This window comes from Balaenoptera physalus (assembly GCF_965194825.1).
Source record: "Balaenoptera physalus genome assembly, chromosome: 3".
Lineage (NCBI taxonomy): Eukaryota > Metazoa > Chordata > Mammalia > Artiodactyla > Balaenopteridae > Balaenoptera > Balaenoptera physalus.
In genome coordinates this window covers 133,636,513-133,664,384 of record NC_138890.1, presented here as the reverse complement: position 1 = coordinate 133,664,384, position 27,872 = coordinate 133,636,513, and the positions used below count along the sequence as shown (strand labels likewise).

The following is a 27,872-nucleotide window of genomic DNA, read 5'->3' as shown; positions in this document are numbered from 1 at the left end:
ATCTATATTAAAAAAAAGTCATCTTGTTCGGCTTCTATGGAATCCACCAAATCCATCCTAGATGAGTGGGTGAAAACTCTTACTTCCATGTTATCTAATTAAGACCATTAATCCCTTCCAGTACTAACATATCAGTCTGAGCTTATTTGGGATTTTGACTAAAGAGCTTATACAAGTTTTTTGATTAACTTATTCTAAGTTATTGTGAGGCCCTGGGAGAGTCAAACCTGGCTGCTAAGTGCTCTACCTGGATAATATAATCCATCCCCACAATATTTCAAGGAAGATTTCAATAGCCCCATTTCACAGATGAAGAAACCAAGGCTTAGGGAGGTTAAGTACCTTGCTCAAGAACATGTGCCTGGTAAACTTAGTGGAATCAGGATTCAAACCCAGACGCTCTGCTATAGCCACACAAGGTTAACCACTACACCACACTGCCTTTCCTGTGTAAATCACAAGGTCAAAGGGTAGAAAAGATGACTGGTGATTTCTCGGCACCCATATCACATCCCCTCAGCCCACTTCTGATTTCAGCCACATTTTGGCAGAAAGTTCCATGAATCTCAGGCCAATTTTCTGCCTTCCTGCCTCATGATTTCCTCTGAAAGTGCAGGAGCCCACTCAGCCCATGTTCAAGTTGGCTTGGAAGTCCTCAACCAATGGGCCATGGGGACCTGGAGAAATGCTTTCCAAAGGACAATCCTGGAGACACGCCATATGCTTCTCAGAACCCCAGTGTCATCAGGGCCCTTTGCCCACCGCAGCAGCCATGATACCCTCTGCCTTCCTGCCACTCTCTCCCTATTCTCTCATTCATTTCCCAAATAAACAACTTGCACCTGAGATCTTCTCACCAGCTTGCTTTTGGGGAATTAAGACATCCCGCCTTTGTGGTGTAATTAACTAGACAGTTTCTTATGGCTCCCTCCCAATCTTTTATTCAGTGACTTTTTAAATCACACACAAAATTTCAACAGTCTTCCAGTCAATTAAGCCTGAATTCATTAGCCCTGAATGAAGTCCATTAAGGCATACATTCTAGAAGCTGCTGCTGTTGTAGGAACGTGGAGACACAACCGTGGGACACGTCCCCCACGTTACAATTTACTGGGGTGTGAACAGCTGAATCTGCATTTCCACCTAGATTTTCAGAGAAATGGCTGTTTACCTGGGAAGGCTCATTGTACTCACTCATCTATACAGAAGGCATGGCATAATTTTGTATTAAATTATCCAAAAAGACAGTTCTGGTCCTCACATTATCATTTGCTGTCCTTTTATCCAATCCAGACAAGTCTTGAAGCACAATTGACAAGTTCTCTTCATCCAAGTAAAAGTTGCTAAGGCCAATCCATTTCTAATTATGTGACCTTAGGGGCATACCTAGGACCCTATGGGGGACAGTCCCCCCAGATCTCTGAGGGTATGTCTACAGAAGGAGTAGGGACAGGATAAGAGACACAATGTTCACCTAGTCCAACGGTATGTCTTCACAGATGAGAAAAGTGAATTGTTCAGAGAGTTACCGGACTGTGCACCATGGCCCCCAGCCATTAAGAACTGGGAGAACAGCCCAGGTCCCCACACTGCACTGCCTTCTCCACAGAAAGCCAACTGGTGACAAAACCCAGCCTGAAAAATCTTTCACAGTCCCTGTCTCCAGTTTCTCTAGAATCAATATGGGATACTGCCTTGTGCAAATATTATAAAGACTCGCATCCTGCCTATATGAACAGTAACGAAAAAGCCATAGTCCCTGAGAAACATACCATGCAGTCAGTGGTATAATCGTTGTATAATAATCACAGGTTTGCAGTTTTAGAGCTGAAAGAGGTCTGGTGGATGGTTGTTCACTGCTAGGTGTCATTAAATTAGAAAAACTATGTATTTCTCATAATAACTAGCAAATTGGGGGTTTTTTGCATTTCTCCAAATATTTTATTTTTTAAGAGAGCAATAGCAATAATAATAATTAAGATTTATTGTGTGATTACCATGCTAACTGCCTTAAATATATCATATATTCCCTATGTTGTAGGTACAATTCTCATCCCCTTTAACACCCATAGCTGCACCATAAACTCAGAGTAATAAGTTAACATTCAAGAAAAATAACAGAATCTATATTTGCAATTCCTGACATAATAAGGCGTCGTTAAATATTGTTTAGAGTTCTGTGACAGTAATGTTATTTTGGTTTAAGACCTGTTTTCAGCACACTGATAGTTATAGGGGAATGTTACTTCTTTGTTTGTTGTGGTAAAATACACATAACATAAAATTTACCATCTTAACAAATTTTAAATGTACAGTTCAGGGTTTCCCTGGTGGCGCAGTGGTTGAGAATCTGCCTGCCAATGCAGGGAACACGGGTTCGAGCCCTGGTCTGGGAAGATCCCACATGCCGCGGAGCAACTGGGCCCGTGAGCCACAACTACTGAGCCTGCGCGTCTGGAGCCTGTGCTCCGCAACAAGAGAGGCCGCGATAGTGAGAGGCCCGCGCACCGCGATGAAGAGTGGCCCCCGCTTGCCGCAACTAGAGAAAGCCCTCGCACAGAAACGAAGACCCAACACAGCCATAAAATAAAATAAATAAATAAATTAAAAATTTTAAAAAAAATGTACAGTTCAGTAAACTATAGTCATACTGTGGTGCAACCCATTCCAGAACTGTTTCATCTTGCCAAACTGAAACTCTGTACCCACTAAACAATTCCCCATTTCCCCCTCCCCCAGCCCCTGACAACCACCATTCTACTTTCCGTTTCTATGACTCTGACCACTTTAGATACCTCAGATAAGTGGAATCGTGCAGTATTTGTCTTTTTGTGACTGGCTTGTTTCATGTACCGTCACGTCCTCAAGGTTTATCCATGTTGTAGCATGTCAGGATTTCCTTCCTTTTTATGGCTGACATTCCATTGTAAGTATATACGACGCTTTGTTTATCCATTCACTGGTCACAGACACTTGGGTTGCTTCTACCTCTTGGCTACTGTGAATAATGCTGCTATGAATATGAGTGTACTAGCAAATTGCTCTTAAGTAAAATAAATTGGTTACATTCTGCAGTGTTCATTTCAGCTCACAGTCTTGCATTCAGGTTCTCAAGAAAAACGAATCTCAGTCCCTCTGATCCAGTTATTTACACTTGGAATAATCTTAGCCTGTTGGCCAGTCATGACCAGGTGTAGCCATTCATCTCACAGCCCGGATGAAGAGGCAATCTGCCTAGGAGGAAACAGGTTCACAGAGGGCTGGCCTTGCAAAACTCATTTTACGAAGTGGTGATAAAGTTCTTTAGGGAGGGGCTTCCCTGGTGGCGCGGTGGTTGAGAATCTGCCTGCCAATGCAGGGGACACGGGTTCGAGCCCTGGTCTGGGAAGATCCCACATGCCGCGGAGCAACTGGGCCCGTGAGCCACAACTACTGGGCCTGCGCGTCTGGAGCCTGTGCTCTGCAACAAGAGAGGCCGCGACAGTGAGAGGCCCGCGACCGCGATGAAGAGTGGCCCGCGCTCGCCACAACCAAAGAAAGCCCTCGCACAGAAACGAAGACCCAACACAGCCGAAAATAAATAAATAAATAAATAAATAAATTTAAAAAAAAAAAAAAAAAAAGTTCTTTAGGGAGATAATATAAGCATAGTGATTATAAACATGGGTCTGGCCTCAGAATCCCAGCTCTAGCACTTACCAGCTGTGTGACCTTCAAAAAGTTACTTAATCTCTCTAAGCCTCTGTTCCTAATCTCTAAAACAGAAGCAGTGATAATAATAGTACTTACATCCTAGGGTTATGGTAAGAAATAACCCATGTAAAGAATTTAGCGTAGCGTCTGACGCACAGTAGCTCAAGAGTTGTCAGCCTTTATTCCCTGGTTATAGGTCACCAATTCCAGCCCCCTCATTAAAGATGGGGTCCAACAAGACAAAGCAGCGCACACTCCTGCCTTGATAGCCACAGAGCTCTGGATGGGCAGAGACCCCTTGTCTGACATGAAAGTGATCAGAGATTTACCATCTTTTTAATCACAGAAGTTTGTTTTATTTCAAAACTTTGATTAAAAAAAAAATACACCACTTAACCTAAGGTTGACCATTTTAAGTCCACAGGCTTAAAAATAAAAGCTAAGAAACAGGAACTGAAAATGTTAAAAAATAAAATCTGAGCAAAACCAAGTAAACATCACAGACATCTTTCTGCTAAGAAAGCCCTTGACCTTGTAAGTGTGTCTTAAATCTTGTTTAAAACGTATTTGGTTTTCTTTTGCTTTTGTATCAAATGTGGATCATCACAGCCATCGTGCAAAGACCACCACATTTTAAATAATGACCTATGCTTTTACTTGGCCTCTTCTCAGGCTGTACCTCAGCATTTCTGCCTTTGCAATTCTGACGGACTTAAGAGTTTAACACATTTGGGCAGTTCGTTGGACAGCAGTCCAAGGCTTCAGGGCAACTAGGGGCCACTTTAGGATAGAATCAAAAACTTCTCCCTCAATCACCCTGCAGCTGAGCAGCTCCCAGTCCCAGAGAGGAGCCTTCTAGCTCCAGCATCCTCTCTAAATCCCTGGACCACAGCACTTTTCAAGCACGTGATGTGCTTCCTCTAGCAGTCCCAGACAACTTAAGGAACCTACATGGCCCTTCTTTGATCAGATTTACATTCCACAATATTCAGGGTTCATGGTGATAAGCAACACTAAAGACTTCTTTCTTTCCCAGGCTACGCTGCTTTGCTCCTGTTCACTGGTGTTACCCTCAGGCCGAGAATCACCCAGCACATAAGTTGTTAGCAGCCCTTGCTGTGAATTAGAATCCCCTGCAGCGCTTTTTTGTAAAACCGTGGATGCCTGGAGATCACCGCTAGGTCATCTGAAACTGAACTTCTGAGGACAGAGTAGAGGGCTCGGCAGTTCTCAGGAGCTCTGCAGGTGGCTGTGATGGGTAGTGAGGTTGAGAACCTCTGCCCTAACCAAAAGAGGAAGTCAGAGTGTAGCATCAGGCACCGTGCTCCAAGGTAGGCCACCCTCAAGCTGAAGGGCAGAATCTTTCAAGCCACACCACAGATTCCATTAAGTGACCCCAATTCACCACTAAAGGGGAAGAGGTCCTTCCCCAGCTCATCTAGACATCAAACCAGCACAGCTCATTTCTAGCTGGGGCTACTGAAGCCCTGATCCACACTCCAGGCAACTTCACACCCTGAGTGCTCATCTCATCCAGCCAAACTCTGCTTCCAGTCTGTCTGCAGTGACTACACCTGCGCGACTAGACTTTACTGAAGAGTAAGCAAAGTCAGAGAGAATCGTATTCAGTCATGGTTCATAGGAAATCTCAAGGGCCACCAGCAGCGTTCTTTATAAGCAGCAGGACCAGTAAACATGAAATGGTCAAGACCCAGAAAGTAGGCAGACCACTGAGCTGGGTATCACTAAAGAAAGATGAAGGAGGCAGACATGCTGAAGGTGTTCAGCAGCAAAACTGAAAGGAGAAGAACATACAGGAGGCCCATCCCAGTACAATCAGAGTGGCAGACAAAGAACCAAGGCAGAGACTGAATATAGAAGCAGGGTGGCATAGTGGGTACACAATTGGGCTCTGGTTGTAAATTGCCTGAATCGAACCCTGTCTCTGATCCATGACTGGGGGCAAGCAAAAGAACAACAACAACAAAAATAAAATAAAACACTCTAAGCCTCAGTTTTCTCATCTGCAAAATAGGAATAATATTACCTTTCTCATAGGGTTATTAAATACGATAGTATGAGGACCAGCACAATAGCTGGTACTTAATCAAATGTTAGCAATATCATTATAAGAAGAAGAGGCAGATCCTAGGACCCAAGACAGAGGCTTAGACAAAAGGAAATAAGACAAAAGGCCAGTTACAAATCAGAGCAGACCCTGCAGTAAAAAGAGAAGCCATGTCACCATGATGGCAATAGACTAGAGCTCTCAGTTCTAGTTTCTTTGTAAAAACAGGGTTGGCTCCAGAGCCTTGGGCCAACCAGACAGCTGTGACCTTAGCTGCAAAGGTTAGAGGCCTGGAGGCGAGGGAGCCAAGCTGACCATTGTACCCATTGGCTCGCCACAGGTTCAAAGCTGAGGCCACTCCCTGGGACTCCTAGACCCCACTTCCCTTTGAATCCATAGGTCCTTCCCAGTGTGGCCCTTACCTTCAGGAATTACTTTAAAAAACAAAAAACAAAACAAAAAACAAACAAACAAAAACTCCTAGTATTTTCTACCTCCGGCTGCAGGTTCCCATTCTTGCCCTGGCCAGGGGCCTCCCTCCTGTGCTACAGTCATTTTAGTTTCTCTAGCACCTCCCCTGCTTTGCTCAGTCTCCCCTCCAGCCTTCATTCTAGGCCCTTTAAACAGGCCCACGGAGTCCCCAGAGTCCAAAAGAAGGCTTTCTTCCCTACCCTTTCTCCCCACTCCCACCCGGTCCCACACCCTGCCCACCCCCAACCAGCCAGAGTCTTATTAGCTTCCAACTCCACCCTATAAAGCCTTCATTTAGGAATTCTCGTACATATTTCCATGTTAATAACACCCACCATCTTCCCTGGAAAGTTCCCATTAGCTTTTCCTTAAGCACTCACAATACAGTAAGACTTCACATTCATGTCTTAACACAGAAACCTCTGTCCTGCTGGCTCTTCAGTTCACTGTCATTAGGGGGAAGGGAAGCATTTGACAATACTCTGAAAACAAACCAAATCAGGAAGTGGATAAATGGGGACATTTTTCTAAACATGTTTACTTCTGACCTTCTCCTCTCCATCCCCCAAACCTGACATACCCAGTGGATTGGACCAGCACTCAGCTTCTCACTGCAGCACAGAGAGATTTGGGGTCTGTCCCCAGCACAGACCAATAGACCTGTTCTCTTCCAGGGCAAAGCTTGAAGCTTTAACCCTGTCCAGCCGTTTCACAAATTCACTGTAGAGCAGTTACAGATCTGTGATAAGGGGAACCAAGCAAGAGCGCCCACCCGGGGCCGTCCGAGAGCATCAGTGTGGCTCAAGATCAACAGGCCCCCATGGTAGAAGGCCAAGAGGCAATTATCCTCCCAGCAGAAAGTACTCCTATCTGTGCCTGAAGGGTTCTATTTTCTGCTTATTTCCTGCACTCATGCATAGGAACCAAGGGAAAAAAATCAGTAATGATATTGTGGTCAGCTGTACTCTAGGGTTAGAGAGTATTGGAAGAACATTCCCATTTTATAAAACTACCAAGTCTTAGAATATTTTCAGAGCTGAAGGAACCTCAGGAGTAATCTCTCCCACCGCTTCATTTTAGAGAGGAAGAAACTGAGACCTTGAGAAGTAAATGGACCCACAAGGGTCACCAGAGCAGAAGAGGAAGCAGCTTCTCTCTTCCTGTACTCTAGCCATTGCACCACACCATCCCACAGACAGCTTCATCTAGGCTATTTACAAAATGCATTTTTTAATGTAAATATATGACAGGGACCGAAAGACAACATGAGTGGATTTTTTTTCCTTGAAAAGTATTTATAATACCACAATGTTTTTTACAAGAAATATATGTACCTGAATTGTTCTTAGAGAATGAGAAAGCACTAAGGATCAAAGAAGTCATTTGGTTGCAGAGAAGAAAAGGGGAAGAAAGTCATGGGGGTGTGTGTGGAAAAAACCAAGATGAGAGGTTTAAATAGTATTGAGATTGAATGCAGCATGAAGAAGGGAAGAATGGGGCTGAAAAAGAACATCCACGGAAGAAGGATATAGGAGATCAAGAGAGAAGAAAGATTCCAGAGAATCCTGAGGAAGTACTTTGAACTGTAAAGTGTGAGAATTCTTAATGTTACAGCTTTAAAATACTGTGAGTAATGGAAAAGGACAATGGGGAAATGACCTCTGTTAAGCAGGTGATTTACATATTTTCTCATTCAGTCCTCACAAAATACCATTATATCTATTTTACAGATAAGAAACTATGTCTCAGAGAAGTTAACTTACCTATGGTTACAAAACTAAACGTAGTAAAGCCAAGATTTTATTCAGGATTGACACCAAAATCCATCTAACAATCCAGGTCATGGCTTCCTTTCCACTGGAAACTGTAACACAAGTTATAGTGCAGAGGTAAAATCTCATAGCTACATTTGAAAAGCAGCAACCACGTGTCATATTAATACTCTAACATCACAACCTGGAAATGCTCTATTCTACTAACTTTTACTTTTGGCCATAAGAATTATCTCCAAGCATTATAGGAAGTTGAAGTTGGGTTTTGGGCCAATCAAAGAATGATCAATGTGAGAGGTCCTTTTATTACCCAAGTGATAAAAAAAAAAAAAAAAATTGTGTCAAGGGTTCATGTCCCCATTTCGAAGTAAAACAATGTGAGTCCTCACCTAGCAACCAAAATTTATGTTCCTACCTCATTTCAATTCAGATTAGGTTTCAGAAATCCTAGTACGTATTCAGTTTCCATTTCTTCTTTTTAATTAAAGTGTGATCATATTTTCGACATAATTTAGCTCCAAAAATTTTAATAGTTCCTCTATTAAGAATATACCACTAGATAACCACATACTGCGAAAATGCCAAAGAACTGATTAAAAGTTCAGATTCCCTTGTTAATTTATGTTATTTCAAGGGAAATGATTGCATATATGATAACAATTTCTCTGGGAGGTATGTTTTGCTTTCTCTTATGATTACTACACAACTGGAAATTAATTTAATTTTCATGATCTCTTGTGCAGTTTCTTTTGTTCTACAGATCTTCCTCATCTCCCCCTCCCCAAAATATTTTAATATCAAAATAACTGAAAAGTTAAAAAAAAGTTAAAGTCCTAATATAGAAGACTTTTAACAGTTACAAGAAGTTGATTTTAATAGACATTGTTGAGTTCAGCAGATTAATTATAATTTCAAATGACAGTGAAAAGTTGGGAAAGGGACTGAAGAGAACAAGAAGAATGTGAGAAGAAAGGAGTTTCCTCAGTAAGACAATTTTTTGTTAATTTTTAACCCAAAATTGAATCCACTTTTTATTCATTTCCACATTAAATTATAAACACATTTTGAGGTGTTGTTTTTAGATGTTTTTAATTTGTCTAGTCTAACACACAACTTAAAAATTTTCCTTTAGGGCGTGACAATGCTTAAAAACAAAATGAAAACAAACCCTTTTTCCTGTTCTGTTTAAGGTGGGTGGATCAAAGAATGTCTAGGCAGATAAGAGAGCTTCAGACTTTAGGCAACCCCAGTTACTGAGGAGAATAAAAAGGACGGTTCTTACAATCATGTCTATAAACAGTTTCTTGCTCAAAAAGGCAAGAGAATTCTCCAAACACTTGTTGGTAAATGTTCAATTCAGTTTGCTACATTTCACATCTTCACAAGTCTTCAAAGGCTACAAATTTGAAACGTTATTGGGTAGGAAGGTTTTGAAACTCAAGTTCCATTTATTCTTGGCCAAGTTCAATAGTCTGGTTCCTGGGATGGGGACCAGGGAGGGACAAACAGAAATAGTTTCTGATGATTTCCTCATCACTCAAGCTCCCCAGAGAAAGAGTCAAAAATGTTTGTTGTTGTTTTTTTTGTTTTAAGTATGAGTCTAAAATACAACTGAGAAAAGTGTTTTACTTTGTTTTGTGTTTCAGCAGCCAAGACCCAAGGTGCTCTGATTCTGTAGATTGAGTTCCACTTTTCTTCTTGGGTAACTTCTGTTTGGTTGGTTGGTTGGTTGGTTGGTTTTTATTCTGGGCACACTGATGCTTTGAAAGAAATTTGAGACTTGTTAGAAAGGAGAAAAGAAAGAAGAGATTTTGAGTAGGTGAATTAGTTATCTATTGCTATATAACAAATTACCCCTCCCCAGAACTACCAGCTTAAAGTAACAAACATGTATTATCTCAAATAGTTTCTGAGGTAGAAGAATGGAGAAGCAGCTTACCTGGGGGTTCTGGCTCAGAGTCGCTCATGAAATTACAGTCAAGCTGTCAGCCAGGGCTGTAGTCACTGAAGGCTCAGGATCCACTTCAAGGACACACACACGGCTGTTGACAGGCCTCGGTTCCTTGTTGGCTGTGGGCTGGAAACTTCATTTCCTAACCGTGTGGACCTCTCCATAAGGCTGCTCACAAGGCTTGCTCCCCCCAGAGTAAGTGATCTAAGAGGTAGAAAGAGAGAGACTGACGACAAACAGATGCAACATGCCCAAGATGGAAGTCACAGCCTCTTAGAACCTAATCTCAGAAGTGACATTCCTTCACTTCTGCTGTACCTTACTGCTCACACAGAACACCCTGGCACGTGGTAGCAGGGGCTTGCATGAAGCCACAAATACCAGGAGATGGGGATTGTTGGGGGCCATCTTGGAGGCTGACTATCATAGAAGGCAACTAGCAATATCTGCCAAACTTTGACCCCTTTTTTTTTTTGCCACACAGCCTGGCTTGTGGGATCTTAGTTCCCCGGCCAGGGATCAAACCCGGGCCCTCAGCAGTGAGAGTGCAGAGCCCTAACCACTGGACCGCCAGGGAATTCCCAAGCCCTTAATTTATATTTCATATACCATTATTGAGACTTCACACAGCCACAGAACCTGGGACACTCAACAAATATTTATTGAATGAGTGAGTTGAGAAATGTACAGTTCAAGCTACTGTGCCATGCTGCTACCTTCCGGCCAGCAACTGTCAACATAACCATTTTATTAGGACTTCAGCATTTCTTTCTGCAAATATTTCACGGGAGTGATTTTCAAATGATGCTCCAAGGGGTCCCAGGTGGAGCCCCTGGAAGGTACCCCCTCGACCCTTCTTGGTTCAGTCAGAGCAACTCCCCTGACATCTATTTTTACATGTTGGATTTCCTTTGAAAAACAATTCTTCAGCTAAAAAAAAAAGGATGGGGGTTGAAACTAAACCCTTCTTATGCATTTTACCTATGTTATTTTAAATAAAAATATTAGAAAATGGATACATGAAAATGTGGATAGTGCTGAAAAGTATTGTACTCTAAATTTAGAAATCCTCAGGGAAGCCAAAAGCAGTAAATCCTTAATGTCAATTCAGACATTAGGCTTAAGCTGGTTGACTTTGGATTCAATTATATAAAATATACACATGCAGGTGCACACACACAAAAGACAGGGAAAAATATATGCAAAAATCTAGAAGTATGCAATTGAAGATTGTGTCTTAAAAGTAAGGTAAAATTAAATTTTTTATATTTTTTCCAGCTCTTGAGGAGTGAGGACATTCTCAGAATATATGAGCCTATCTTTTGACTTTTGTGTCAGACTTTCCTATTAGTTTTGGGGGACAAAGTACATGGAGAGGTAGAATCTTGTCTGTGTGCTCCTAAATTTTTCTGGATTTATCATCCCATATTTAAAATTCCCCATATTTCCACGGCTAGCCAGACTCTAATCAAATACTAAAAGTGTTTCGAGGGGTCCTTTAAAGCCCCTGGGCCTTGACCTCACCTTAAGCCAAACAGAATATTTGGATTTCTATCAAAGTAGCCTTTCTTCACCCAAGTTCTCAAAAATCACAAGCCTCTCAAGTATCTTCTAAATGAGCTCTGTTTTGTGTGTTCTACTTCGCATAAGGCAAAGGTCATTTGCTTTACCGTTAGCTCCATGTCTCAGTTGATTGTAAAGTCATCAAATAACTACACATTGACTATAAAATGTCATTAAGGTATATCCTATCCTCTTAACTATTCCCATAGAAAGGAACAAGGAAAAAATTAATGAATTAGCCTCCACTTATACGGAAAACAAAGAACTTAACTATTGAATTACACTACCTAAAAGTGAATGTTATGGATTGAATTGGGTCCCCAAAAAGATATGTTGAAGTCCTAACCCACACTATCTCAGGATGTGACCTTATTTGGAAATAGGGTCATTGCAGATGTAAAGATGAGGTCATAACAGAGTAGGGTGGGCACCTAATCCAATGTGACTGGTGTCCTTAGAAGAAAAGAACCATGTGAAGACTGGGAGAATACCATGTGAAGACGGACGTTTAGAGTTTGCATCTACAAGCCAAGGAATGCCTGGGGCTACTAGAATCTAAGAGAGCAATGAACAGATTCTCCCTCAGAGCCCTCAGAAGAAACCAGGCCTGCCCACACCTTGATTTTAAGCTTCTAGCCTCCAGAACTGTGAGAAAAATCAGTTCTGTTGATTAAGTTACTCGGGTTATAGTACTTTGTTTGCAACCCTAGCAAACCAATGCAGTGAATTTATGTCTTACAGCTCTACTCCAGTTCCCACAATGCCTGTAGGAAAATTAACTCCTAGACGGCTCTGGGCAGACCACTGAAAGCTTCTATGCCTCTCCATTGTCCTCAGCAGGGCTCACAGGCTGCTGCCTGCCTTGCAGACAGGTTTTATTTTTGCCTATTTATTTTTAAAAAAATTTATTTTGGCTCCAATGATAAAGTTGAAAGATGTCCCATTAAAATCTGGATTCCAACTTCTCTTGAAAAATCAGAAAATCTGGCAGCAAACTCAAACTCAATAGGATTCTAGTCCTTTCTGCATCTTATCTGCCTGGAGGTAGAGTTATTTTTATACCTGCTTTACCCTCTTCCAAACTTAGTCTCACCTATCTATTCATCCCCTACCACTGTGGTTGTCAAACTTCAGCAGGCATCAGAATCACCTGGAAGGCTTGTTAAAACCCAGCTCGCTGGGCCCTACCCCAGAATTTCTGATGCAGCAGGTTTGGGGGTGAGGCCCATGATTTACATTTCTAGGATCTCCCAGGTGACACTGCAGCTGCTGGTCCGAGGACCACACTTTGAGAACCACTGCCCTATAACACGATGTAGGGTCTTGCACATAAAATGGGCTCAATAAATTGCTGAATTATTATAGCTGTTGCATAGTGATTAAGACCACACAAATACCATTTGCAACTTCCAATTTCATCACTCACTATGACTTTGCACAAGTTACTTGATTTCTTTGTACCTCTAGATCCTTGCTTGTTTAATTAGAAAAATAAGAGCATCTGTGTACTTCAAAGGGCTGTTATCAATATTAAATGAGATGATACAGGTAAAATACTGCAGCTGATCATCAGTGCTCAGTAAATGTTAGCTGTTATTATTATTTATTAATTCTCTCCTTTCCTAGTCTATAAGTTTGAAGCCAGTCTCCCTCTCATTTTCCTTTATATAACCACCCCCTGGACCCACACCGATATCTAAAGCTGTGCCTCACCCATAACAGGCACTGAATAAACATTTCCTGAATGAATAAATGAAGAAACTTAACATACACTCAAATTCCGTGGGCCAAACATGTCGACAACCATGGACAACTTAGGACAACCAAGCTGAGCCGACACTCTTCTAGAGCCCTTATAATTGCAACACAAAGCTGAATTAAAATGGGTATTCCTAAATTAAAGTGTAAACTCAGAGATGATTGGCAAATGTAATAATTCCCCAAAGGGGCATTAACAGCTAGCTTTTTTACACACAACCTTGGTGCCAGGCACTATTCTCTGTCCTCTGTGCTTACTCACCCCTCGAGTCAGGCCTTGTTAATGTTAAACCTCAGGTTGATACATCAGTTAGCAATTGCATTTGGCTACTTGTGACAGAGACACAAAAATAATGACCCAAACACACAAAGGAAGTTTCTCTCAAGGAAAAACCAGAGGAGGCAGGTCAGGGCTGGTGTGACAACTCAGCAAAGTCTTCAGGGACCGAGGCACCTTCTCTCTTCCTGCTCCACACCTCAACCCTCAGCTCTGTCTTCAAGGTCACCTGGTAGTCCAGCATCGCTAATTGGGGCGCCAGCCTCATATCAGCTTTCCAGTCAGCAGGGAGACAGGAAGGGCAAAAGCGTCCGCCCTCCTTTTGCAGAAGGCTTCCTGGAAGTCCCGCAGAATACTCTGCGCATGTCCAGTCAGCCAAAACCTGGTTACACGGCCACACCTACCTCAGGGGAAACTCAGTTTTTGAGCTGAACACGTTGCCGCCCTGGGAAAGTCAGCTTCTGTTAGTAAGGAGAGAGGGAGAGCCCATCTAGAGCATTCACCATGTCTGCAACAGCTAATACAGGTACACACACATAAACACACACATACAGACATGCAGTCTTCATCCTGGGCTCCCAGTGAACAGCAAATCACACGTTTGAAACACGTTTCAAATTTGTTAAGTAAGCTACTGTGAGTGTAGGTTTCACTCACACATTTTTGCTATCACCTTTTTGGGGAGGCAAGACAAGAACCTTGACCATATCTCAGCCTTGGGGAAAGCAGCTGGCCCCACAGCAGTGCCACGGGCTGTGTGTATGAGGAGTGTGAATTTGGATCACACACACTGTGATGATGCTGGCAGTGGGGATAAAAATAAATACCTCCCAACACCCTCTGCATTGTGATTACAGTATCCAAACCTTGAGCCCGAGGGTGCTGAAAGCAAACAGCGGGAGAATGAACACACTGTAATGCCTCCTTCAAGGAAAGCTGATAGGATCTGAAAAAACAGGAGACATCATTTAGTAGGAAACTCTCCCTTTCCCTCTCTCTCTCTCCCTTTTTCCCCCCTCCCCCTTCCCACTATCTAAAATGTATCAGGGTTGTAGTGTTAATTAACTTTGTGACTTAAAGTGTAAAGCACCTGTATGCAAACCACCAAAGAGCACCTCCTCCACTGAAACCCTCCAAGCCATCAGCTAACCTGGATTTGCAATTTCTCCGTGATTGAGCCTCGCGAGGCAGACAAAAGCTCCTTTATAAAAAAGCTCGGAAAGAAGTGAACTCTGAAACGATAGGGTCTCTGTGTTCTTTGTGTAGGTAGGCAATTTCCCAGCAAGGTTTCGGGTTTTGCAGTTACCTTTTGTAATTACAATAAAAGAGAGATAGTAACCTTTACAGTGAGTGGCAGTAGCACCCTCACACTAGGCTGCGTGAAAACAGATCACATTACCTAGAGCCTCACATTGCAGCGGGGGGCTATTGTAAAAAAGTGGGTTCTGCTGTAAGCATCCAGGTAGCCTTTCTTCATCGAGGCAGGCCACTGCACCTGTGTGAAGCGGAGTTTTTTTTTTTTTTCTTTTTTTCAGTAAGGGAAAAACTCTCCTCCCAGCAATTCAATTGATATTGAAAGTCACTTGCTAAGTGGATTTGTCAGGGAGTTGTGTGGGGGGATGGGCAGAGAGGAGGAAATCTTGCAGGTGGGAGGGGAAGCATCCACAAGCTAAGTAAACTACTAGGTGAACCACCTCAGGCGTGAGACTGTTCTGGGATTCCTTTGGTTGCTGGATGTGACGTGCTAGAAGAGGTGGCTTAGGAGTCTGGCTACCCTGACTGATGGAGTTTGGAAGCTGCTGGTCATCAATTTTGCTTTCCTGTGATGAGAATGAATGCTATTAAATTAAGAACTGGGGCTTCCCTGGTGGCGCAGTGGTTAAGAATCCGCCTGCCAATGCAGGGGACACGGGTTCGAGCCCTGGTCTGGGAGGATCCCACATGCCGCGGAGCAACTAGGCCCATTAGCCACAACTACTGAGCCTGCGCGTCTGGAGCCTGTGCTCCGCAACAAGAGAGGCCACGATAGTGAGAGGCCCCGCGCACTGCGATGAAGAGTGGCCCCCGCTTGCCACAACTAGAGAAAGCCCTCGCACAGAAACGAAGACCCAACACACCCAAAAATAAATAAATAAATAATTTTTTTAAAAAAATTAAGAACTGTTTTCATTTTTGAAGACTTTCTTTTAACTTAGTTCATGGAACACGAGCGTTGCATAAAATTATATCCTACCTAATAAATACCAACATTAAAAATCACATTTTCACATAGAAAATTGTCCTTCGTGCTGAGCTTCTGCTAGTAGAAGAATTTAAAGAGAGTGGTTCTTATCTATCGATGTTAATTGGCCTTCACATCACCATGGACGGATTGGAGCTGTGTGCAAGAAGGCATGGATAGTGGAAATTCAGTGCCAGTAGAGGCTGCTCAATTGACAGAAGATGTGTACTGAGGAAAGCAGTCATGCAGTCAGTAAATATTTATTGAGTTAGGAGCTTTAACGGGATATTGTCAGAGCTCAAAAGAGTGTGTATGCATGTGAAATGGTCTAAGACTAATACATTTACAAGAGCAAAACCAAACTGGAACAAATCGGGAAGTGCTGAGGAGTTGCAGAAGGGAGTGTGGTAAGGTGGGGCAACCCAGGAAGGTGGCTTGGGACTCGGCTAACTTTGAATCGGAAGTTTAGGGCTCGCAGCCCCAGGTCCCTGCATAGCATGTAAATTCCTGCTGGACCCAGCCAGCCATTCACTGAGGGCAAGAACCCATCAAGGACATTTTAAGCATGTATATGTGTCCTGTTCTATCTTGCGGGCTTCCTAGAGAAGGAAAGGTATGTACCTCAGAGGTCAAAAGTGACCCAAAGTAGTATTGTGTTTGGCCTGCAAATTTTTTTTTCTGAGCCAGCATTTAAAAAATCAATGGAGAGGGCTTCCCTGGTGGCGCAGTGGTTCAGAATCCGCCTGCCAATGCAGGGGACGCGGGTTCGAGCCCTGGTCCGGGAAGATCCCACATGCCGCGGAGCAACTAAGCCCATGAGCCACAACTACTGAGCCTGTGCTCTAGAGCCCATGAGCCACAACTACTGAGCCCGCATGCCACAACTACTGAAGCCCACGCGCCTAGCACCTGTGCTCCGCAACGAGAGGCCACCGCAATGAGAAGCCAGCGCACCACAACAAAGAGTAGCCCACACTCGCCGCAACTAGAGAAAACCCGCGTGCAGCAACAAACACCCAACGCAGCCAAAAATAAATAAATAAATACATGTAAAAAACAAAACAAAATACCTGTGGCACACACACACACACACACACACACACAAAAAGCCCCCCACAAAAAAAAAATCAATGGAGATTTCTGTCTTCTTTAAAAGAAATTAGGAGATATGGCAACACTGGACTTGCACCACTGAAATATGAGTCCAGAGGTGGTAAATTTCAGACAGCCACCTCACCGTCCGGGGGAGGTGGGCCTTGCCTCCCCACACAGTCCCCGCCACTTCCCGCAGCCTCCTCTTCCCTTCTGCTCTGAAGTCTCCTGTCAGCTGCCATTTCCCATAAGAGTTACAAGGTTGGTATTTTATAGGAAAGAAATATCTTCTTCCAATGTCACTATCAAATACGGGGACATGACGGACCTGAAGGACTATGTAGCAAGGGGAAAAAAATCATTCTTTGCTTCATTCTACAACTATTTATTGAAGACCTACTATGAGCCAGGTACTGATTTAAACACTAAGGATATAAGGGCAGGGTCGGGGGCAATGGACATGTTCCTCCCCCTGTCAAGCCATTTCTTATTTGTAAGAGAGAGATGATAAACAAAAAATACAATAGCACTGCAGAGAGTGGTATGTAATATGAGAAGAAAAAAAAAGCAGGGGTAGGGTAAGGGTGGAGGGTCGGGATGGGGTGAAGGGGCAGATATGTTGGTCACAGAAGGCCGCTCTAATGAAGTGGCATTTGAACAGAAATCAGAATGAGCTGGAGGCGTGAGCTTTGAGAAAGTGTATTTCTTTGTGGAAGGGAAAAACATCTTTCAATGTATTTAATATGCAAAGGGCCTTTGTGTCAAAAGAACTCAGGCACTATTATGAAATAAACCAAGGTAAAAATTATGGAAGAGCACACAGAAAAATTGAGGCCCAGTCTTCAAGAAGCCTGCTTTTTAAATGATTTTTAAATGAAATGATCTTTAAAAGAAAGATCTATATTTTGAATTTTTATACTCATTTCACTAAAGACCAAAATTCAGTTTGATATTAGCAATCTAATTACATTTCCATCTTAGTTACCTTATGGGATAGGGAAGAACATCTACATTCTACAGATAGAAAAGCAAGGCTCAGAACCGTTAAAAGTCACTGCGTATGGCAGCACCGTTACTACGTAGACAAGACAAGGCTATCCTGATTCCAGTCCCAGCGTCTTTCCAAGGCTAGTGCTTTAATATGTTCCTCCTCAGAAGCACCTGTAACAAGAGCAGAGCGAAAGCAAACCTGGGTGAGGAAGTGAGGGGGTGCAGAGTTTTAGAGGGCCAGAAAGTGTTTCTGAGCAACCAGCTCTAGATACAAGATTTCTTTATGATCTCAGGTTATTTCTGAAATACAAACACATTTTACATTTGTTCCATAATGTATCTGTATTCTTTCAATTTTGATCAAATAAACACACTACAAGAAGATGTGCTGTTTTTACTGCTTAACTTTGCCTACCATCCCCCCCAAATGCACTGCGTACCCCAGTTTAGAAAACAGGGCCAGAAGGTCTACAGAATTAACAAGCAGAACCAGAGCCAACAGGGACTTGAAGACCCACCAGGGCTACAGACCATGATATTCTACATCAAATGTACAATTATTAAGATACATAAAGATAATTAAAATACTCTCTACACTGCAAACATAAGCAAGCATGTATTACAAAATGGTATTCAAGATCAAACATTCAGTTTACTTACTTTAGTGTAATTTTCAAGATGTTGTGCACATCTGGAGTTAAAATAACAATAACAATCTAAGACAATAACAATCTAAGAAAACTGGGGATGGTAAGATCCAAGAATAAAGTTATTGTCTTTGCACACAAATCAGTGGATAGCTGAGACAAGTTTTCCTTTACTGCACAGTTATTATTTCATTAAGGGTAAAATACAACGTTACTGTTCCGGAATGTATCACATAGATGTTTCCAAGGGTTGGTGTCTCTGCACTCTTCTAATCATAAACTGTTACAGATGGGGTTCTGGGGTTCTGTGGATCACATGATAAAAATAACTCTCCCTTGCCCTGTCTTTCAATCTTTGTGTAATTGCAGGGGGTACTTATCAGTTTTTGGCTCATCTGTAATGGAGGACCCTCTTCCCTGACTTTTCCCTAAAGGACTCTATATTGCACCTGATACTTACCCAGTCTCCAAGTAGAAGGATGAACTTGGCAAGAGTCTTTCTTCAACCCATTCATCACAGCCATTGCAAATGGCTGGCATGAATCCAGGTTATTTCCCTCACATTCCAACGCATGTTGTTCCAAGACATCTTTCCACGTACCATGTAGGAAATAGCTCCACGCACCAAGAAACAAAACGCAGCCAAGGAATCTGATATTCTGTCCAAAGACCTTTGAAGAAGATGCTGATGTTGGTTCACTTGAACTAAAGGCTTCTAGAAATAAATCTGGGTATGAGTTAGTAGTGGATTTAAAAGAAGGATGCAGAACTGTCCTTCTAGGGCCCATTTCAAGGGAGGGGGGGAAAAAAAGACTTGTTTCATCTGCAAACCATTTGAGGAAGCAACTGACAGGGAAGTTCTCTTCACATGCTTTGCTGTGGCCTCTAACCTTCCGCTGCTTCCCTCCCTTCCCTTCCTCCACCTCCTTATTCCTGTTCTTTAAAAGTACTGATGATGCAAATCACCGTAGCCCCCGCTTGCTCCATTGCCCTAGGTCAGGCTGTCCTTATCTGTCTTCCCCATTGCTGGAACCGCCTGTCTCTAGCATCTCCTCTCTCAGGTCTACCCTTCCCACTGCTGCCAGAGCATACTTAGCAAAGCACAGATCTCATCCAGTCCCTCTCCTGATCAAAAGTCTCAGAAGCTCCCCATACCTGCAGGGGAAGGTCCTTCTCATAGGACCCGGATTACCTTTCTCTCCCATCTCCGACAGTTCCCTGCCCCATGTACTCTGGGCTCTGCTCTCCCTCCAACACACCCGTGCACCTGCTGGTCTCTCCAGGTGGGAAACCTGTCCTTCTCTCTGCCTGTTTGGCTTCTGTTTGAATTCCTTCACAATTCAGCTCTCCTCTCTCAAACATCCCCACTCCACCCCAGCTCCACTCAGAGCACCTCAAATAGAGCTCTAACTTAGCAAGTATATTTTAACTTCATTTGTCTTACCACCTCTACCCAGGCCTCACCATCCCTCAGAGGATAAAGACTGGGTCTTCATTTCATATCCCCTCCCACCCAGGGGCATTAACTCCCCCACGCATCCAATCTACCCTGCCTTAAAGAAACCCCAAGGCTGGAAGCAGAGAGATGCTGCAGCAGGTGCTTGAGATGGGCTCCCAGGAGCAACACTGGGACCTGCCCAGCACAGCTGCAGCAGAAATGAGGTGGGCGGAGGGCATGTGGCTGAGAGCATAAAATGTGTCTGCTGCAGGCACACAGGTTTGAGTAACCATGGAAACTCAGAGCAGGAGAGCACCTCAGAGGCCCCCTGGCTCAGCCTCTCATGCAGTGCAGGGATACTTTTGCAGATCGCTGACAGACGGGCAGCTTCTCCTCCTCTCCTCCCTTGGCATAGCCAAATGTTATCACCAGACATCTCACTGCTTGGCATTTCTACCAAACATAAATCGATCTGATTTTAATAATATTTAAAAATTGAAAAATAATAACATTATTGAATGTTATATGCCAAGTACTGTACTAAGAGCTTGGCATGTACCATTTAATCTTCGCAAGTACCTTCTCTGGTAAATACGATCATCATCTCCATTTTCTAGGTAAAGACTCTAGCAGATGCTGCCTGTGCCCTGACCATCCCCTCTCAGACCCATCGTTTTAGTGCATGCTGGCAAGACTCCCCCATGACACCCCTGCATCTCTGGGCCGGAGCCCACTTTCCTGTAGCATATTTGACCAGAAGTGCCAGAGAATTAACACCCCCTTAGAAGCATCCCTCAACCAATGATCAAGAGGACTGCTCCTCAGGTGGGTTGGCTCTGCAGTGTGTGGTCTACACTGGCTCTCAGAGTTCCCCAGTAGGGTGAAGCTCTGGTCCCACAACTGTAACACGCTTGATAACTCAGCTTTTATTGGCCACTTTCCCTTCATCTGCTTACTTCCCCACTCCCCTACCAATGTTTTCTCAGATCACCTCCCAATATTTGCACTTGAAGCTGATCACTGGGTCTACTTCTGGAAAACCTAACAAAGACAAGGAGGCAAAGGCACAGAGATCCAGGGACACACTCAGGATGATGTCTCACTCCAGGGCCCTCACTTGTCTCCACTACCCTGTAATGCTTCCTCATCCAGGCTTCCCACTGGAGAAGCAAATGCCATCTTCTCCTTCCACTATAACCAAATACATGAAGACAGCCCAAGCAGCTCCTATGCCTTCTGCCGTGACTGTTACAAATGTGGTTTCTATGCCCATCACCCCCTTGCGAGGCACCCTATCTAGCGTCAAACTTTCCACTTACAATTAAACATATGAAATTTTTTCTGCTTTAAACCTTTCATAAGTCCATGCATATGTTTCTTAATCCTGTGTCATTGTAGAAGCAGAGAATTCAGAATATAGTCTAGTAAGCCAGTCAACTTTAACCCTATTTTAATAGGAAAAAAATGCCTGGGACTATTTCTATGTTCAGGATAGCATCCATGCACACAAAATGTTGAATTGATTACAGTGAATCTTATTAAATATGGCAATACAAGTAATAATTATGTTCTTATCGATTTAGCAAGATATAAATACTGAACATCTACTATTTATTCATTAACAAAATAACAATAAACACTCTAATAGACTCCTACTGTGTATCTTAGTCAATTGCTCCCTCATCCAGAGGTCCTGGATTTACCTCTGATATACTTTCTTCTCTAGCATCTACTAAGTTGGCTATAAATAAAAATTCAGATAGATTTTTAACCCTAGATTAACTCTACAGAAAGTACTCCCAGAAGTAAGCCACTCCACAGTGGGCTGTGTAAAACATTTTTGCTGAGTTTAAAGTTCTTGAACTGCTACAAGGAATCAATCTAGGTACAACATACTCAATGTACAATAATTGATAACTTCAGGAATTATGTCACAGATTACGAAATGACGATTTATAGAATATTAGGGTAAGAGGAACCTTAGAGAACATCTATTTTAATTTCATATTTTGCAGAAGTAAGACCTTACAAACAGGTAGTGACATAATCAGAATTAGAACTTAGGTTTCTAAACTCTCAATTCAGTGCTTAGTCCATTTACCATAATCTGTCACATATTCTGAATAATTTTCACTTTCCATCCAAGTACAATAGACTATTCCCTACATATGGAGTCACTAATTCATCTCCATGATAACCAGCACCTGGTTTGATAAGTGAAACTAATCAAACTTGTGTCTCAGGAATTTAAAGTTAGGACAATGAGAGACTGAGTCAGTGGAGAGAACTTGAACTGAGAGATTGTGCTAAATAGTATAGAATTAACACTGGGTGCCATGTTGGGTCTATACAGTAAGATCAGTGTAAGTTGTCGCAGAGTCCCAAAGAGATAGAGAGTAGCCTGAGTCTCACTTTCCCAGAGTTCTTCTGAGGTCTGGTGACATTTGGACTTCATGAAGGTTATTTTTATTTTAATGTAGTATCCCTCAACCAATTTACTGGAACCAGCTTGAGTAGGTTTCTCTTCCATATAACCAAAAGTCCCTGGGTAGAAGGCTGTTCCCTCTTCTTGCTTCTAAACTAAGCAACTATAAAGATGGGTGTTGAATAATGGGAGAGTAAGAATGGCCTTTGGAATCAGCACGAAGAACTGGAATAAAGCAGGAGACTAAGATTAGCCAAATGCCAACTGTGGTTAGAGAATGTCATTGTGTGGGAAAAAGAGGTTGAGATCCCTAACTTCTTAAGCCAGTTTAGGGGCAGTCCCTTGATATGACAAATGTATGGGTTTTGAGTGGTAAGTTTTCTGCCCCCCTCCTCCTCTAGACTTACCCTTGTACAATAGGGCCTCTTCAATTTCATACTGGTATTATTGGTTTCCTATAGACCTCAGACAATCAATATACCTAAATATAATAAAGCATTTTAAAAGATCTTCTCCCCAATTACATTAAACACAGTTGTACTGGCACTATTTGTTCTCAACCAGCAGCCATTCTCCTACTTCTTTGCTCATAGAATTGTTCTGTCAACAAGGTGACCCTATGCCTATCTCACTAGCTCAAAAAAAACCACAAAAAATCCAGCCGAATTTAAGATAATCATGAAAGTGCCATTCCCTTTGTCAGTGATTGGTACAGACATGGACTTGTGACATAAACCTAACTGATGAGATAATGGTAGCTAATATTTATTGAATGCTAGCTATGTGCTCTGTTCCAAGGGTTTTACAGGAACTCATTCTTTTTTCTTTCATTACACTTCTAGAACATAAGGTCTATATTTGTCCCTACATTATATCTTCTTAAAAAGTGAGATAATTCATTTTCTGCATGGTTTAAGTCATTTTGATTTGGATTTTCTATTGCTTGTCACTACAAACATTTGAACCAATACTCCAATTAATTTGTCCTCTTCTCTTTAGGATCCCATTTAAGCATGTGTACAAAGATAGCAAATTGCAATTCTTTCCTTTCCAGTTCTTGTAAGAGTTTTTTCTTATCATTTACTATGAGTGAAGAAGAAGAGGCAGAGGAGGAAAAGTCTCATTTTCATCTATTAGGTTTATTATTAGGATACCTTATTACTGGTTTTATTCATGAAAAAATCACCTTGTAAATAAATGAATGAAAATATTTTCAGTACAAACCCTATCAAAAAGACAGACAAATAGCTCTTTCTAAGCTTGTGTTATTTCATTTAGGAGTATCACTTGCTGAAGCAATGACAGATCCTTCCATTGCTCCTCCCAGGACTCTAACTGCCTGGTTATTGCGTGAAATCCAGTCTTCTATTCTATTATAATTTACATTTTTATGGGACTTCCCTGATGGTGCAGTGGTTAAGAATCCGCCTGCCAATGCAGGGGACATGGGTTCGAGCCCTGGTCTGTGAAGATCCCACATGCCTTGGAGCAACTAAGCCCACGCACCACAACTACTGAGCCTGCGCTCCAGAGCCCGCGAGCCACAACTACTGAGCCCACATGTTGAAACTACTGAAGCCTGTGTGCTCTAGGGCCCATGCTCCGCAACAAGAGAAGCCACTGCAGTGAGAAGCCAGCGCACCACAACGAAGAGTAGCCCCCGCTCGCCACAACTAGAGAAAGCCCACACGCAGCAACGAAGACCCAATGCAGCCAAAAATAAATAAAACAATTTTTTTTAATTTACATTTTTATGATTTTAATTTTTGGACCATTTCAAATCATTGTTAACTAGTAAACCATTCCCCCATAAAATAACATTTTTGTTACATGTTTCCTGGTACTTTGGTTACATTTGTACATATTTTTGAAATACAGGAAAAATTATGTTTAATTTCTTTAGTAGATATATGAAATAGCCATTATATAGGCTCTTGGCTATTATATTCCTGATATTATATTAATAAATTAGGATTCAGGTGTTTTCTTGTTGCTCTCTGGCCAACATAAGGCAATTCAATCTGACAATTTTTATGTTATTATAAATATTTCAGCTGTACTGAAGTAGCTTATATAGTAATAGAAACAGATAACTAGATGTAAATGCTAACTCTGTAATTTACTATGTTTGTAACACTGGGCAAGTTAATATTTTTGTGCCTCAGTTTCCTCAGATGTAAAATAGGAATAATAATAACAACAACTACTTTTTAGGGTTGTTGTGAGGATTAAAGACACAAACATATACGAAGCACTTAGAAAGTTCCCAGCACATAGTAAGGACTCTAAATGTTATCATTATTATTATTATTACCAGGGTTAACCTGTAATAAACAGAAAACTTGATTAACAGTGGCTTAAACCATAAGAACACATATTATTTACTTAATAAGAAGTGTGTTGCCCCTGGGTTTGGTTTACAGCTCAAAGATATCATGAAGGACTCAGGCTTCTCCCATCCTTCCTCTTTGCATTTCTCATTGTATTGGCAAAATTTCCCCTCATCACAAGATGGCTGCTTCAATTACAAGTTCTTTAGGCAATAGGGTCCTAAACAGGAGGTCATAGGATGAGAGCAAAACTAAAAAAAAAAAAGGGGGGGGGGTGATTTCTCCTGATGAATATTTATCTTTTCAGAAGAAAAATATTTCCCAGAAATAGTCAGCAGATGTCTTATTGGCCATAACTGTGTTATATGACCACTTCTAGACCAATCACTGGGTAAGAAGAATAGAATTGCTATGATTGATTTAGACCAACCATGAGTCATTTTTCTGGGGCTGGACCTTTTGTTGCCTGATCAAAACCAGGTTTCTATCACCAAGAGGAAAAAGAGAACAGCCACTGGGTGCACAACCAACAGTGTGTATCATCAACAAGCATTCATTTGTTGCCTATTATGTGCTCAACTTGTGCTCTAATAAAACCGTAGAAACTACCAGAAGAACAAATGATATTTTCTTTGCCCTTGAGGTCCTATTTACTTGACATCCTTAGACTGAAAGCTACTTCTGCTAGGTCCTGCTAAGCAACTAAACCAGAGCCTTTAAGGCCTCCTTCCTGATCCACTCTCTCTGAGTGGCTTCACTTACTCCCCCCAAATATGTTCGCACTTCCTTTTCTTGGTCACATCCTTGCATTGCACGTTGAAGTGCTTCTCCACTTTCAAGTAGTGATAATTGACGGATTGCACAAAGAGTTAATGATCCAAAATTGCATGTTTAGAAGCTCTGAGCAACCCCAGATACCCACGGGCAGATTCCATTTGTCTTTTTTTCTTTTTCTTTTTTTTCTTTTCCTTTTTTCTCTATTGAGGGCCTACTGTGAGCCAGGCATTTTCATAAAATTCTTTCCATTAATTCTCATCCAAAAACTCCATTAAATATGATTCAGATAAAGGAAAGAGAGATTAAGACAGATTAAGTGACTTGTGCAAAACCATAAGCTAGAAATAGGAAAAATAATTACCCCTTATTGGGCATTGCTACATATGAGCCAAATACTGTCCTAAATGCCACATGTGAATTCATGCTTTTAATTCTCTTAACCACTCAGTGAAGTAAGCAGTCACTCACCACAGATACTTTCCAAACACCCTCTATCTGCCATTACATAGATAAGAAATCTGCAGCTTCAAAAGCTAAGTAATTCAAGTTTACCCAGCTAGAAAGTAACAGGTATTGTATAAAGCTGGGTCTGTCTAATTCCAAACACTTTATGTTAAAGTCCCACCCACCCCTACACCGCAGGAATTTGAACCCAGGCCTCTTAACTCCTGGGCTCACTCCAAAATCCCTAAGTCAGGATAGAACACTCTGCTGTTTTATTCTATCAGCTTGCTCTGTGAGGTGTTCTCCAAGTAGTTCATAATTGGTCCACTTGTCTAAAACGAAGTTGGGAATTTATCCAAAAGTATTTAGCAAATTAGCAACTCCATCCTTCCTTTTAGCGAGCAGAGAGGCAAAGCTAGCTGATCCCTACTGAGTTTAAAGAGAGAGACTTCTGGGGAGGCAGATTATGAACATTTATCACATTTCTGCTCTGCCCTCAAGCCCCAAATTAGAGGTTAACACTTGAATTAAGCAAAATCGTGCAGTTGTGCATTTTACCTAGTCTAAGTTTTGTTAGTGGCTCTGTGTTTTAGAAATAATATGACTAAGGGCTCTGCTATAAACCATTAAGACCTTTAATTCCCTGTCAGCCCCAGATTAAAGCTTGCCAGGAAAGAGATTTAACAATTGCTAACTGCTTCAACTTCACCCCTGAAGGAAGCTTTCTATCCCTGCATATCTGTGTTGTGTGGCCTTGCTCTGGTAGCCTCCTACTCAAAAATCAACTGGGACATTATCCATAGAGATACAGAGTTCAAAGGATCATTCCTTGCCTGTTTCCAGCCCTGCTAGAGACTTGGAAGAAGTGGGAGGTGTAGAGAGGCATTTCTTTCTTTGTTCCTTTTTCTTTTAGTTTTGTTTGTTGTTGTTTTGCTTTGGGTACCTAGGTTTTAAATATGCCACACGTCAAAATATTACCAAATCCTGTCCCAAAATGCATTTATTTTCATGACAGCGTGAGGTTTCAGAAAGCAAAACCTGATATCTGACACTAACTCCATACAGCTCTACACGTCTGGTCCCCAGTAGCTGGGAAATCATGGGTTAGGGAAGCACATGTGTGCTGATCAATCCAGCTATATAAACAATCCACCATGTTAAAAAAAGGTGGTATGAGAATCCCAGTGATCAAGATATTTCAGAAGATCCAAAGGCCCGTGTAAAATAAATGATTAAAGAAAACAATGTTATAGTTACATTTATAGTTTTCTTTCATTCACATACCAAAACACATATATACACCCCCCAGAATATCATTTACAAAGTTCATGTGGGTGGGACAGAAAGCATGATGTAGAGTTTTAAGGTCTTTCACACAAATGAAGGAAGACATTGAAGCCTCCCTAATTCTGAGCCCCAATTTTTTCTTTCTGAAACAAGTCTTTGATAGACCTAAGAATTATCTTTAAAGTTTCTTTTAGGTCCAAAAACTTGCTTCTTCATCTCATTTCCCCTGTTCTTTATAGGTCCATCTATTATGGCACCAACTACATTCCATTGTTCTGTAATTAGCAGGGACATTTTTTCTGTCTCCTACCATTAGACATGAAGGCAAAGCCAGATATTAACCCAGGACAGGGTTTCCGGTGGAAATGTAGCAAGTGTTCATTAAAGTGAGATGGGGTCTATGAACCTGTTCATTTCTATTTATATTTTGAATGCTATAAGAAAGTTTTCAAAATCATCATGATTCTAGAAATGTCCAGGAAGCAAACAGTTAACTACTACTAAAAACAATGTTTCAATAATATTTGGGATAGGACTCTTGAACATTTATCTAACATTTGTAGAATATAATTGTAAGATGTGTACAATCTTGCTTTAGTCAGATGAGCGGATTAATTTAAATGATTTTTCTGTGAGGTTATGGCAGTCCATCCCAATCATTTCCTGAT

General features: G+C 41.8%; 1 long non-coding RNA gene across 2 annotated transcripts; it reads right to left on the bottom strand.

The window, feature by feature from the left end:
* Positions 1-9,074: 9,074 nt before the first annotated feature.
* On the bottom strand, positions 9,075-27,433 carry LOC309658617. Of its 2 annotated transcripts, none has more exons than XR_014262323.1 (2): positions 18,964-27,433; positions 9,075-10,159 (listed from the first exon to the last, which is right to left on the bottom strand). It is a non-coding gene; the product is annotated as an uncharacterized lncRNA (long non-coding RNA). The 2 variants fall into 2 exon arrangements; XR_014262324.1 differs by lacking the exon at positions 18,964-27,433 and adding an exon at positions 13,783-14,972.
* Positions 27,434-27,872: the final 439 nt, after the last annotated feature.